The 14296-nt window shown below is 43.5% G+C and overlaps 2 non-coding genes across 2 annotated transcripts; one reads left to right on the plus strand and one right to left on the minus strand.

Moving 5' to 3' along the window:
* Positions 1 to 3397: 3397 nt before the first annotated feature.
* Positions 3398 to 3504, minus strand: LOC126026758 (U6 spliceosomal RNA). Its single transcript, XR_007501978.1, has one exon. It is a non-coding gene; the product is annotated as a U6 spliceosomal RNA (small nuclear RNA).
* Positions 3505 to 7735: 4231 nt separating this feature from the next.
* Positions 7736 to 7842, plus strand: LOC126026663 (U6 spliceosomal RNA). Its single transcript, XR_007501887.1, has one exon. It is a non-coding gene; the product is annotated as a U6 spliceosomal RNA (small nuclear RNA).
* The last annotated feature ends 6454 nt before the right edge of the window (positions 7843 to 14296 follow it).

The raw sequence follows: 14296 nt of genomic DNA on the forward strand, positions 1-14296 counted from the left end.
CATTCTAGTGTGGTCAAAACTCAAGCAAACAAGCATTAAAACTGAACAGGTCAAAAGTAAATTAAAGTGTAGTGGCATAAGACTGAAAATGCAGATCAGAAATTTCCCAAAACTGGTTGAAGCATTGACAGCTGATTTTTTTAAATTTTAATTAATTTTAATTTTATTAAAACCATGTGATTTACAAAGTCCTGCAGAGTTGTTTTCAGACATGCAATGAATCAGGGCCAATCCTACCACCAGTGTTGACCTCTCTCCACCAATGTTCCCAAAGTACAACCCATACCACCTCCTTTGCCCCCTAGCTGACTGTATAATGGGCCCATTTTAAGTTTAGATTGTTAAAGTTTGGGTCTCTTGATTCCATTGTTGTTGCCTTTGGCTTGGATATTTAGTTGTGTCTTTTTTAACACTACCAATATACCTAAGACCTCTTGGCAGTTGGCCTCCATCCTTTCATATTTGTGTTTCTTCTCTTCTACTCAGTTTCTTTTCTTCTTCTCATTATACTCTGGGGCCAAGGGTGTGCAAGACAACTCCCATTTAGATCATTGCATTTTTCATGCAGTTATTCTTATTACCACATATAAATGATATCATTCTGTATTTATCTTTCTTCTTCTGGCTTACCTTATTTAACATAATATCTTCCAGTTCCTTACATCTATATAGTATTTCATTGTGTGTGTGTGTATATATATATATATATATACATATATATATATAATCATATATATATATAATCTTCATGATCCACTTCTCTCTTGTTGGACATCTAGGTTGATTCCAGTCTTGGCTATTGTACTGAGTATTGCAATGAATAGAGATGTGCATATATACTTTTGGATGAATACTTTTCTGTCCTGGAGATAGATAACCAAAAGAGGGATTTCTAGGTCATGTGGCAGCTCAATTTTAAGTTTATTGAGAATCCTCTAAACTGTTTTCCATAGGGATTGAACCAGGCAGCATTCCCACCAGCAGTAGATAAGAGTACCTTTCTCACCACTTGTAGGGATATACTCTAGGAACACAAAAACACAATAGAAAAATACCTTCTGAACACCTATATTCATTGCAGTGCTATTTACAATAGACAGAATCTGGAAACAACCCAGATGCCCGACAAAAGATGAGTAGCTAAAACACTGTGGTACATATATACACAATGGAATACTACGCAGCAGTCAGGATAAATGAAATCATGACATTTTCCTATACATGGATGGACATGGAAACTATTATATTAAGTGAAATAAGTCAGAGGGAGAGAGATAGACACAAAATAGTCTCACTCATCTGTGGTACTTAAGAAAAAATAAAGACAGTATTGTAATAATACCCAGAGACAATAGAGATGAGGTCTAGAAGAACAGGCCCATGATACAAAGCTTACTACCAAGTAGTGAGTGCAATTAGAGAAATAACTATACTAACAGCTATCATGCAATGGTAGTGAGTGAGAGAAATAGAATGCCTGTCTCAAATGTTGGCATGGGGTGGGGGAGGAGGAGGATGGGGGCATTGGTGGGAAGGTTGCACTGGTGAAGGGTGATGTTCTTTTTATAACTGAAACTCAACTAAAAACATGTTTGTAATCATGTTGCTTAAATAAAGATATTATTTAAAAAAAAAGAGTTTCTTTCTCATCATATCCCCGCCAACAGATATTGTCCCTACTATTTTTGATATATGCCATTCTTAACAGTGTAAGATGATATCTCATTGTTGTCTTGATTTGGATTTCCCTAATCATAAGTGTTGATAAGAATTTTTTCATGTGCCTGTTGACCATCTGTTGGTCTTCCTCAGAGAAGTGTCTCTTCATTTTCTCTCCCCATTTTTGATGGGATTTTTTAGGTTTTGTGCAATTAACCTTTGTGTGTACTTTATATATTCTTCATACAACATAAAACCTTTATCTGATGTGTTGAGTGAAAAAAAATTTTTCCCGATCAGTAAGCTGTCTCTAATTTTAGCCCATAATTCTTTTGCAATAAAGCTGATTTTTCTGAATGGGAGAAGGTGAACTTATCACTTATATTCTGAGTCAGTCCCACCTCCAGGAAAATCAGCCAGCCATTCATGGAATTGAAAGACTGGAAGTCGAATATTCTCTTTAGAATCTATTCTACAGCAAGAAGTCTCACAATAAGGAAAATGGTTATGCTGCTGTGGAACTGAGGAGAGAGGACAGGAGTTAAGGCTCTGACCTTGCAAGCATCAGCTCTGAGTTCGATTCCCAACATCACATAGAGGTCTTTGAGACCCACCAGAAATGCTCACTGAGCACTCAACCAACAGTAAGCTTTGAGCATTCTTGGTGTGGCCCCCAAGTAAACAAACAAAATCCACCTTATGTGGGACTGATTCAAAACCCATCAATCATCTTGATTCAAAGAGCACCACTTTTGACTGTATTTGTTTGATTTCCAAATTCATAACTCTCCTCCTACCTCACTGACATGATAGAGGCAGATTCAAACCTGACCTCTTGTCTCTAGTCTTACTTCTTATCTCTAATATTACCTCTTCCCCCTTGTCTGGCTGTAACAGAATTTTCTTTCCTCAGCAGCTGGTACCATTATATTTGAGCCTCTGCAGGTGTATAGCAAACCTCTGCATGGCACATGATGGTAACACTAAGAAGGGGCATTAAATGAGGTGGACAGGTGGAAAACTACCAGCTGTCCTGGTCAAATGATCTCCTTAAATTGCAGTTATACATGAGGAGAGAAAAGGGGAGACTGTGGCCAGGCCAGGATAAGGAGGCTATTTCTGGCAGAAGGAAGGAGAGAAAAGTGGCTGTGGTGGTCTTATGTCCCAACTGCAGAGAAGAACCAGAAGCCGAATGGATCCCAGAAGCTGGATGCGAATTAGAGCCCAGAGTGAACAGAGGCAAAGAAGTGGCCATAAAAGTAGGTTGGAGAAATCACTGGACAATAGGAGAGGATCTAAGTGCTTTGGAAATGTATAGGGATCCTTTGGCACATCTGAGAGAAGCCTTCACTCTCCTTCTCCTGCTATCACCCTCTTATTAGGCCTTCACACTGAGGCCACTGAGCGGAGCTGTACTTTCCCCATCAGCAGTGCAGAGCTAAGGGTGGAGAAGTCGGGTTGAGTCTCTGATCCTAGGGGCTGCCTTTCCCCTCTCCCCAATTTCCATTTCCAAAAATGATTTGGGTTGTCCAACCATTTCTGTAGATTCTTTTTGTTTTGTTTTAGGACCACACCTAGAGGTGTTTAAGGGTTGTTCCTGGCTCTGAGCTCAAAAATCACTTCTGGCAGGCTCAAAGAACTCTATGAGATATCAGGGATTGAACCCGAGTTGTCCACGAGGTCAAATGTCCTCCCCCACTAATTATCACTACAGCATAGTGATTCTTTTTTTTTTTTTTTTAATATGGAACGCTTCACGAATTTGTGTGTCATCCTTGCGCAGGGACCATGCTAATCTTCTTTGTGTAGTTCCAATCTTAGTATATGTGCTGCCAAAGCGAGCACCAGCACAGTGATTCTTTTGGCGGACAACGCCCCCACAATTCCAGGCTTCCCCTTCCTGCTCTTGGGACAGAGTCACTGTATCAACTTCACCAATCAACACGGGAGTGAGGGAGCTGTCCATGGTGGGAGCAGACCAGGACATATCCTCAAGTCCTTGGTCTCCTTGGCTCAGGATGGGCAGTAGGCCACTCGTGCAGGGAGGAGGCCAGCTGGCTGGACCACAGCCAGGCTACCACAGGCCAGGGGAGAAAGTTGGGACCATCCCAAGTGGTGGAGGGGATGCTTAGAATTGTGTCCTTGCCCTCCCAGGGCACTTCAGCATTTAAGTTATTAAATCAAGCAGCCGTTGGGCAGTTGGCTCTGAGAAGCGATTTATACCATTGTAAACGGATTAGTGAAACACAAGGCCTCTCACATTTCACTTTCAATTATTCCAAATGGGTGCACGATTTTTAACGTGCAGGAATTGTTTTTTGGAATGTCTGCAGAGATGCAAGAAGAAACTGTGCCTCCTACTTTGAACAAGCTTCCTAGCCTAATTAATTTCTTTCCCTCGGGGCCAGAACCTGCCTCTGAGGTCAGATCGACCAGTTGTCTGGCTGGGGATGAGAAAAGCAATGGATATAGAGGTCTATTTTGTGAAGATTTGAAAACAGTGGAGTGGGTTCGTGGCTGCCTTTGCTGAGTGACTTTTGAGAGCCTGCAGGGATAGGATAAGGTCCCTGCCCAAAGCCTAGTGATTTAATATCACCCAAAGCCCTAGGGAGAATTTGCAATTCCTTTTCTGGCCTTTCTTGGTGACACAGCAAGATACAGAGTCAGAGAACCAAACATAGTGGCGACTAGAGACTGAGCAGCTGCTAATGAGAACCAGTGGGTGAATTTGCCTAGCATAGCCTTGCCCACCAGGAATGCCCTCTGCAGGCAAACAAGAAGACACTTGGCCACACGTGATCACACTGAGAGCAGATGCTGGTCATTTGCTGTTCTTTGTTTTCACCTGGTGTCAAGTCTACTGTAAACCTTCTCTAGATTGGAAGTGAAGCAGCAGTGTAAATGGGATATGGAGTGTAGAATAACAGCCCTGGATGGGGCTGGATGGAGGTGAATGATGGAGGGTGAGGCCTTTTTCCTCTAGCCCAGGCCACGTGTCTGCAACCCCTTCAGGTGGGTGTGAGGGTTCAGGGTGGTGGCGAGGAAGACTCACATCAGTCTGGTTTCAGGAGACATCAGCTTTATTCAAGGCCCTAGCCCAACAGGTGTGGCTTCTGCCATATTTAAGCATGCTCTCTCCCTTCAGCTTGCCCTGCATCTTCTCTCTGCCATCTCCTCTCCTGCTCCTTCTTTCTTCCCAAATCTCTCCCAATCTCCCAATAAATCTCCTTCGTGCCCCTAAGCAAACCTCTTCATACCTCCCAAAGACCCCTCCCAGAAATGGGCAGGTCTTACTAGCAGGTAAGGTTACGAAGGAAGAATGGGGGATGGGAGTAACAATGGAGTGTGTGTGCGTGTGTATGTGTGTGTGTTTGAGTTTGAGCACTTCTCTGAAGAGCAACTGTTCTCTAAACTGTGTCCTTGCTTCTTGCATTACATAATTAAAGATGAGGCTGGATGGCGGTGGATTTCTTTTTGCCATCCCAGGCCACGTGGCTCAGCAACCCCATGAACCGGCGAGTTCCAGGCCCAGGTGAAACGCGAAATCACTCACTCACAGGCAGGCTTCAGGAAGAATCATCTTTATTTAGGCCCTAGCCACCACATGTGTGTGGCCTATCTCATAACCTTTCAAGCATACAGCCATTCTAGGCTTGCCCTGCGTCTTATCCTCTTTCAGTTCTGGGCCTTGGCCTAGGCTGGAGGTGATGCAAGCTTCCACCTCCCTTCTTTCAGTTGCCCTTCTTTCCCTAGAAGGGGTTACGGCCATCTTTGAACATTGCTTTACGTGGTTAAACACTTTGGGCTGACTCCATCTGAAAAGAGCCAAAATCAAACAGAAGAGCAGAAATCTCACCATATTTGCTGTTTTCTTGGGTCCAGGATTCAGGTCCCTTTTCGGGCGCCAGATGTTGTGTTAAATAATTAAGGATGGAGCTGGATGGCAATGGATGGCGATGGATCTCTTTCTGCCATCCCAGGCCACGTGGCTCAGCAACCCCCATGAACCAGCAGGTTCCAGGCCCAGGTGATCGGCGTAATCAAGACTCACTCACAGGCAGGCATTAGGAACCATCAGCTGTATTCATGCCCTAGCCACCATGTGTGTGTGGCCTATCTTATAACCTTTTAAGCATTCAGCCATTCCAGGCTATCCTGCGTCTAAACTCTTTCAGCCATCTTCCTCAGAGCGCCCAGCAGGGCCAAAAGGCAAAGACCCTTAATCCCCTGGCTTCCGGGTTTATCTACCTATTCCAAGACCCCTCCCAGGAATGGGCCGGGCTTTGCAGGTAAGGTCACACCTATTATCCGGTTCCCAAGACCCCTCCCAGAAATGGGTGAGTCTCAGATAGGTACCCTACATTTCCTCCTTTTTTGAAATATAAAAAGAGCCTTTTGTAATTTTGACTCCACCTTTAGCCAAAGGTGGGTTAATATTTTCATGCAGCAACGTAATAAAGTGAAAATTAATATACCAGCCCTTTTAAAAACATAACATTTTTGCAAAATATACTATACACCTGTAACCTAAAATTCTATTAATGCTTTTTTATCAAGCACTATTCCGGAACTTTCATGTTCCTATACTTTTAAACTATATTGGGGGAACTTTGTGTTCTTATAAACCTTTTTTATACACAAGTACTACAGCATACATGCATACCATACATTTTAAAAACAGGCTAAGTACATTAAAATACACAGTAAAACATTTTGCAATTGAAAATATTAACTATGAAAGACAACAAAACACATTTAAATTATAAAGAAAATGACTAAGACAAAGATGCAGGTGGTTAGAAATCAGATGTTTAAATGGGCTGAACTGTATTACCTCCCTTTTATTTTTATTTTTTAACCACTATCTAACTAAAACTTATCCCATCACCAACTATGAGTAAAATATAAGACTACCCGTTTAGTTCCTATACTAAAAATGATTAATTTGTCCCACGCTGATTTCACCACGTGGCTTTTGTAAACTTGCTGGTTTGTCCCACGCTGATCTCACCACGTGGCTTCCTTTCAGTTTCAGGCCCCGTAGACGGTTCTGTAGACCATGAGGTTGCAGGTTCCGCTGCCGGTTCGCTTGCTGTTTTACCTTTGTGACCTGGAGGATGGATTCCAGGTTTTTCGCTTTTCCGAGCCAAGCTGAGCCCAGCCGAGCCCAGCCCAGACCAGCCCAGCCGAGCCGCCGCTTGGAGCTTTTCGCCGCTTCTTTGATGCTGGATGGACTTTACCGCTGCCTTTTTTCCCCTCCGGGCGCACTTTGGAAGCAGCTTATGGCCCACATCTTCACAGGGTGCTTTTGGATGTTCAGAGTTCCAAGTGATTTAAACTAAAAGTTCAGTCCGAAATTTCCAAAGTTGAAATCCAAATTCAAGCCAAAGGTCATTCTCAGAAAATCAGTCCATTTTCAATAGTCTTTTTTCTCCTCCTTTTCCAATTTAGACTTTTAATAAGTCTTTGAAGAGGCCCAGGTTTTTGTTTCTTGTAACAAAGTCTCACTTTTGGGCCTTTTTTTTTTGGCTGGCTGGAACTGAATCTGAGTCTTTGGACTTCAGTTTTGTCCATCCGAATAAAGCAAATATTTCCACGAGCCTGATTGTCTGCGAGCTGTTTACCCGCCGTTTCACCTCAGAACCGGGGGCTAGACAGGGTGGCAGACGCGTGTTCCGAGCTGGAAGAAAAGGGCCTCATTCTCCATCCCACCATCAGTCAACCTCTTCAGGGGCTGACTTGCTACACTTGCTCAAACTTTCAGTGGATTAAAGAAGGAGAAATTTGGCTACCCCAAGATCTTGATATCATTTTAATAGTACCAAAAAATTATATTTATTTATAAGTATTTATTTATATAAATATTCCTCAAAACTGAAAAGATTAAAAACCTGGTGTTTAATGTGTCAAGAGAGGGAATTTGTCTAAGTGAGTATTGAGTGTCAAGTATTATCAGTTATTGATACAGATTAATAATCAATTATTGAGTATTAATCAAATTGGCAGGAGAGGGAGTTTATGTAATCTAGTATTGGATTAAGTAATTAAATATTGGGTGAGTAAGAAGAGTGAATAAGTACTCGCTTCAGCAGCACATATACTAAAATTGGAACGATACAGAGAAGATTAGCACGGCCTCTGCGCAAGGATGACATGCAAATTCGTGAAGCGTTCCATATTTTTATTCTGGAAAAAAAAAGAAGAGTGAATAAAAGAATCACTTTCTTGGTAGCCATGAAAGACTCCTTTGGTGTCTTGTCCCTTCCACCCACTAGATCGCCTCTTTCCAGGCTTTCTCAGTTGTGTGACCAGATATGAGCCTTCTGCTTTCCATAGTGTGGGGCCTGAGATGCTGGCTGAACTGTCCCTGCTCCCTCTGCTTCCTCGGCCCCATGCTGACCACTGGCTCTCTCAGTCTCCACCATGAGCCTCTGAAAGTGGTTCGTCGAGTGAGAATTGAGTAGGTAGATTTTTCTAAAAATGTATTCCTTTCATATTGCCTTTTAGTGAAGACACATAATGCTGCTTTCAAGAAGCCATACACAAAGACCAATATTGAACTGTCTCTCGGTAGTGTGTGTGTGTGCACGTATGCATGTGCGTGCACCCATATTTCTGGAAATGGAATGCAGGAACATGTCATGAAAGACAAATATTCCACCACTGGGTCACATCCCCATCCTAATCTCAATATGGACGCAACCATTCAACTCTCCTATCTTTCGAGCACATTAGGACATATCTGGATTTATTATTTTCCCCCTATTTTCAATTTGCTCTCCTTTATTCCTTTGCTTTTTCTCCTTTCTTGCCTTTCATTGAATTGATTTTTTTTTATTAGCTTCTCTTCACTAACTCGACCTCTACTAATTAGGAAATTTAATGTTTTTGCTATTTTCTTGGGGTACTTTAAGAATGCGTCCAAACTTTATGATAAAACTAGGAAAAGTTTTAAGCTTCTCTCTTTTGAGGGTTAATTTAGATCAGTGATGGCTAACTGCCGCACAAAACCAAAGAATTTCCTCGAAGTGCCAGCACGTCAATTAAACCTTAATAACAAGATTTTAGTATCTAAAAACTCTTTATAAATTTTATACATTTATTAATTGCGGACCTTCCCATGTGCCAGCTGCAAGGCCTTCATGTGCCACCGCTGGCACATGTGCCATAGGTTCGCCATCACTGATTTAGAGGGTGGCACACCTGGCAGTGCTCAGAGCTTATTCCTAATGCTTGGGGAGCCATATGTGGTGATGGGTATCAAACCCTGGTCAGCAGCATGCTAGACAAGTGACCTACCATCTGTACTATTGCTCCACTCCCAGAAAAGTTTTATTTTAACCTCAATATTACCAGGCCATCCCTTAGTAAAATGAAAATGATATTCCCTTTTCTTTGTTACCCAGTTTTAATTGTCACTTTGATAGCCCATCATCAAGTAAAGGCACAATGTGTCTTATCAACTAATTGACTCAAAACCTTTGTCCTGTATCTTCAGTTCTTTCCTTGCAGTTCACTCTGATGCCCAGACAGCTTGCTGCTGAGTCTTCAGTCCACCTCTGGAGTGAGGTCCAGTCTGAGTAGATAGAGGCTGAGATATGCTATCTCTCTTCAGGCAATGATGGGCCTAAGTAAAGGGCTTCCCCCACCTCAGAAGATCAGGAAGACCCACATATGGGTCTTTGGGCTAGTTCACTCACCAAAAAAGGACAGAGATGTCCCAGTTCATTTCAGGATGAGAAATAAGAAACCTGATTACTTCAGAAACCTAAAGAAGACACATGAGCTCATGCAGATCAAGGAGTGAGTTTAGCTATGCAGATATATGACTTCCATTCTGAAGCTCTCTTCACTCTCATCAGGATGTGGAAACAACCCGGCCATGGAGAGACAGAGAAATGGAGAAACAAGAGGTCTATATCCACAAGTTAACCCTACTCAGCTATGAGAAGATTGAAACTTGGGAGTTTGCATGAGTTGGGTGGAGATAGGAAGGATCCAAAGGAGGGTCAAGTACAGAATGATGTCACTCATACATGAAACAAAGAAACAAAGCAAGGGAAGTGGCACAGTCCTATGATCACAAACCCTTGGACTTTGAAGCTAGAGCTGAGGTTACCAAGTCTCATGGGGAAGTAAGGAAGGGGTTGGGAAAGATGAGAAGTGTTGTGTCAAATAATTAACGATGGGGCTGGATGGAAGTGGATGCCATCCCAAGCCACGTGGCTCCGCAACCCCCATCCAGCCGGCCAGTTCCAGGCCCAGGTGAACGGCGAAATCAGACTCATCCAGAAACAGGCATCAGGAAGCATCAACTTTATTCATCCCTATTCACCACATGTGTGTGGCCTGTCTTATAACTTTTCAAGCATTGCTATTCTTAGCCCTGCATCTTAACTCCTTTCAGCCATCTTTCCTTTGACCTCCATGCTGGTCAAAGACCAAAAGGCCAAAGACCCAAAAGCCGGAGAGCCCAGCAGGGCAGAGCCCTAATCCCCTGGCTCAAAGGCTTATCTACCTTTTCCAAGACCCCTCCCAGGAATGGGCAGGGTCTTGCAGGTAAGGTCACACATAATATCTGGTTCCCAAGACCCCTCCCAGAAATGGGTGGGTCTCAGGTAGCTACACCTAAATCCAGGGTGGAGTTACAGAGAAGAATTAGAAGTGACATCAAAATACAGGTGACAGAGGGGTCCATAGTGATAGCACAGTGAGGAGAGCATTTGCCTTGCATGTGGCCAACCCAAGTTCAAACCCTGGTATCCCATATGATCCTTTGAGTCTGTCTGCTAGGAGTAATTTCTGAGCATAAAGCTAGTAGTAGCCCCTGAGCACCACCAGATGTGGCTCCCAAGCCCCCAAACATAGGGGTAAAGGGCTTGAGAGATAGTACAGAAGGTACTTTGACCCTTGCCTTGCATGGGTCAACCAGGGTTTGAAACCTGACATCCTATGTGGTTCCCAAATCTACCAGATGTGATACCTGAGCTCAGAGCCAGGAGTAAGCTTTTGAACTGACGAGTGAGCCCCCCTTTGCCCCCCAAAATACCCCAAGGGAGCGATTGTGTTGATGCTTTGGTGATGCTGGAGGGCCAATAACTTTGCAGCCAAGAGCATTGACATTAGTATTGTGGCAACTACTTCTCCCAAAACAATGAATTTCACTAGGATGCTGTGGTGTACCCCAAGACCCACCCATATCTGGGAGGAGTTTTGGGAACCGGATAATAGGTGTAACTACCTGCAAGACCTCCCATTTTTGGGAGGGGTCTGGAAAAGGATAGATAAACCTCTGAGCCAGGGGATTCGGCCCTTTTGGCCGTTTCTCTCTTGGCCCGGCTTGGCTTCCTGGCTTTTGGATCTTTGGGCCGCATGGAGCCCAAAGGGAAGATGGCTAACAGGAGATAAGATGCAGGGCTAGCAAAATAATGCTGTGCTTGAAAGGTTGACATAGGCCACACACCTGTGGTGGCTAGGGCATGAATAAAGATGATTCTTCCTGAAGCCTGCGTGTGAGTGAGTCTTGATTACGCCGACTACCTGGGCCTGGAACTTGCCAGCTGGATGGGGGATGAAGCCACGTGGCTGGGGCCTAAGCACAAAGGCCTCCATCCACCGCCATCCAGCCCCATCACTAATTATTTTATGCTACAAATGGCGCTCCGAACTTTGACCTGAATCCTGGACCCAACAAAACAGCGAAAATGGTGATATTTCTGCTCTTCTGTTTCATTTTGGCTCTTTTCGGGTGCACTGAGCCCAAAACACTGGGCCACGTGCAGCCATGTTCAAACATGGCCGTGACCCCTTCTAGGGAAACAAGGGCAATTAAAACAAAAGAGGTGGAAGCTTGCATCACCTCCAGCCCAGGCCCAGGCCCAAAACTAAAACTTTGTTACAAGAAACAAAAACCTGGGCCTCTTCAAAGACTTATTAAAAGTCTAAATTGGAAACGTAGGAGAAAAAAGACTGTATTTAAAGTGGACTGATTTTCTGAAAATGACCTTTGGCTTGAATTTGGATTTCGACTTTGGAAATTTCGAACTGAACTTTTAGTTTAAATCACTTGGAACTCTGAACATCCAAAGTGCTCCCAGAGGGGAAAAAAGGCAGCGGTGAAGCCCCTGCGGCAAAAAGCTCCAAGCGGCAAGCTCCAAGCAGCTCGGCTCGGCTGGGATCTCGGCTGGAATCGGCTTGGCTGGGCTCAGCTTTGCCCGGAAAAGCGAAAAACCTGGAATCCTCGCTCCAGATCACAAACCGGCAGCGGAGCCTGGAACTACGGAAAAAAGCCACGTGGTAAGATCAGCGTGGAACAAACCAACATCTGAACTTTAAAAGTTTACAAAAGCCACGTGGTGAGATCAGCGTTGGACAAATTAATCTAAACTATGGTTTTAGGTGTAGAAAATTAGTGGGTAATAATATTTTACTCATAGTTGGTAGTTGGTAATGCAAGAAGTTTTACTTAGTTAGTAGTTAAAAAATAAAAATAAAAGGGAAGTAATTCAGTTTAGCTCATTTAAACATCTAATTTCTAACCACCTGCATCTTTGTCTTAGTCATTTTCTTTATAATTTAAATGTGTTTTGTTGTCTTTCAGAGTTAATATTTTCAATTGCAAAATGTTTTACTGTGTATTTTAATGTACTTAGCCTGTTTTTAAAATGTATGTTATGCATGTATGCTGAAGTACTTGTGTATAGAAAAAATATAGGAACAGTAAAGTTCCCCCAATATAGTTTAAAAATATAGGAACATGAAAGTTCCAAAATAGTGCTTGGTAAAAAAGCATTAATAGAATTTTAGGTTACAGGTGTAAAGTATATTTTGCAAATGATATGTTTTTGAAAAGGGCTGGTATATTAATTTTCACTTTATTACGTTGGCGCATGAAAATATTTAAAAAAGGGGGAAATGTGGTGTACCCCAAGACCCACCCATATCTGGGAGGAGTTTTGGGAACCGGATAATAGGTGTAACTACCTGCAAGACCTCCCATTTCTGGGAGGGGTCTGGAAAAGGATAGATAAACCTCTGAGCCAGGGGATTCGGCCCTTTTGGCCGTTTCTCTCTTGGCCCGGCTTGGCTTCCTGGCTTTTGGATCTTTGGGCCGCATGGAGCCCAAAGGGAAGATGGCTAACAGGAGATAAGATGCAGGGCTAGCAAAATAATGCTGTGCTTGAAAGGTTGACATAGGCCACACACCTGTGGTGGCTAGGGCATGAATAAAGATGATTCTTCCTGAAGCCTGCGTGTGAGTGAGTCTTGATTACGCCGACTACCTGGGCCTGGAACTTGCCAGCTGGATGGGGGATGAAGCCACGTGGCTGGGGCCTAAGCACAAAGGCCTCCATCCACCGCCATCCAGCCCCATCACTAATTATTTTATGCTACAGGATGCACATAGGGAAAAGAATTACACTAACCAACCACTGCTCCAGGTCCATGCTGAACTGCCCCAGGCTTTCCTGCAAGGGACATTTCCTTGTATTTCCTGTCATTTATGCACATACTACAGTCTTGGCTTGAAAATTGGAGTGTTTGGAATGGCCAGTTCTCCTTTGGGATAGGACCCCATTTAGATCTTGGCTTTCAGCTGCTTTGCTCCAGACCAACCAGCCTCCAGTTCTGCAGCCTATCTGGATAGGCTGTGTCAGTGTGGGCTGTGGTTTATGTTTTAAAACCTGGGATTTGTTTTAAAAGACCTGGAAGGAAGGAGTCCATAGTTATGAGGGGAAACAGCAGCTTTTCTTGCCGAAGACCCTATTGGTGGGATCCTGTGTTCATTCTTTTATGTGCCCCTTTCCCAGAAAACAATGCACATATTTTTGCATTAGCTACTCTAGGCCCCTTTGATATGTAAAGAAGTAGCCAGGTCAGATTAGCATAGGTAGGCAACTGTGTGCTAATGTTTGTCCTGCCTGTGTTTACTGTTTCTAAATGATAAATACTATAGATGAAGCAGTCAGGGCTCTAAATTCTAAATTCTAAACTCCCTGATCTCATGCTTTTCTCTCTGTCTGTCTTGTTTTTTTAATCCTCACAGAGTTCCTGCTTCAGGCCTGTTCACCCAGAGCTGGTCCTGGCATGTCACTATGTAAATATGTGAGGGATCCATGGCAAGAGGGAAACAAGCTGAAGAAAAAACTGGACAAGATGACAGGTGAAGAGAAGGCACGAGTCAGCTGAGCTGGATCAGAAACCAGTATTAGACCAGCACATCTCTCCTTGTCCCAAAACCTAAGGAGAAGGACACCTTGTTCTCAGTTTACCTTCCCCCAGCCTAGCCATGACTTGGTTTCAGCTTATAGAGAGGATGGAGTGTGTTTCAGTGGATCTTATTGTTCCTCTGGTTCCTGCTGAAGCAAACCCCTCTCTTCCTAGATCTTTCCCTTAAAATCCCTATCAAAGGTGTCTGAGTGATAGTACAGATGGGCAGGTACTGGCCTTGTATGCAATGAACCAAGTTCAACTGCTCACTCTCTTCCCGGCTACAAAGTGGGACTCTTCAGGGTAGATAAACCTAAGAGGAATTTGGGGGCTGTGTCTCTCTGGGAGACAGCTGTCTTGTTGCATTCATGGTGCCAAAGAAGAAGTACTGGATACATTTTTGTTTGTTTGTTTCTTTGTTTTGGAG

Source organism: Suncus etruscus, chromosome 13, assembly GCF_024139225.1.
Source record: "Suncus etruscus isolate mSunEtr1 chromosome 13, mSunEtr1.pri.cur, whole genome shotgun sequence".
NCBI lineage: Eukaryota > Metazoa > Chordata > Mammalia > Eulipotyphla > Soricidae > Suncus > Suncus etruscus.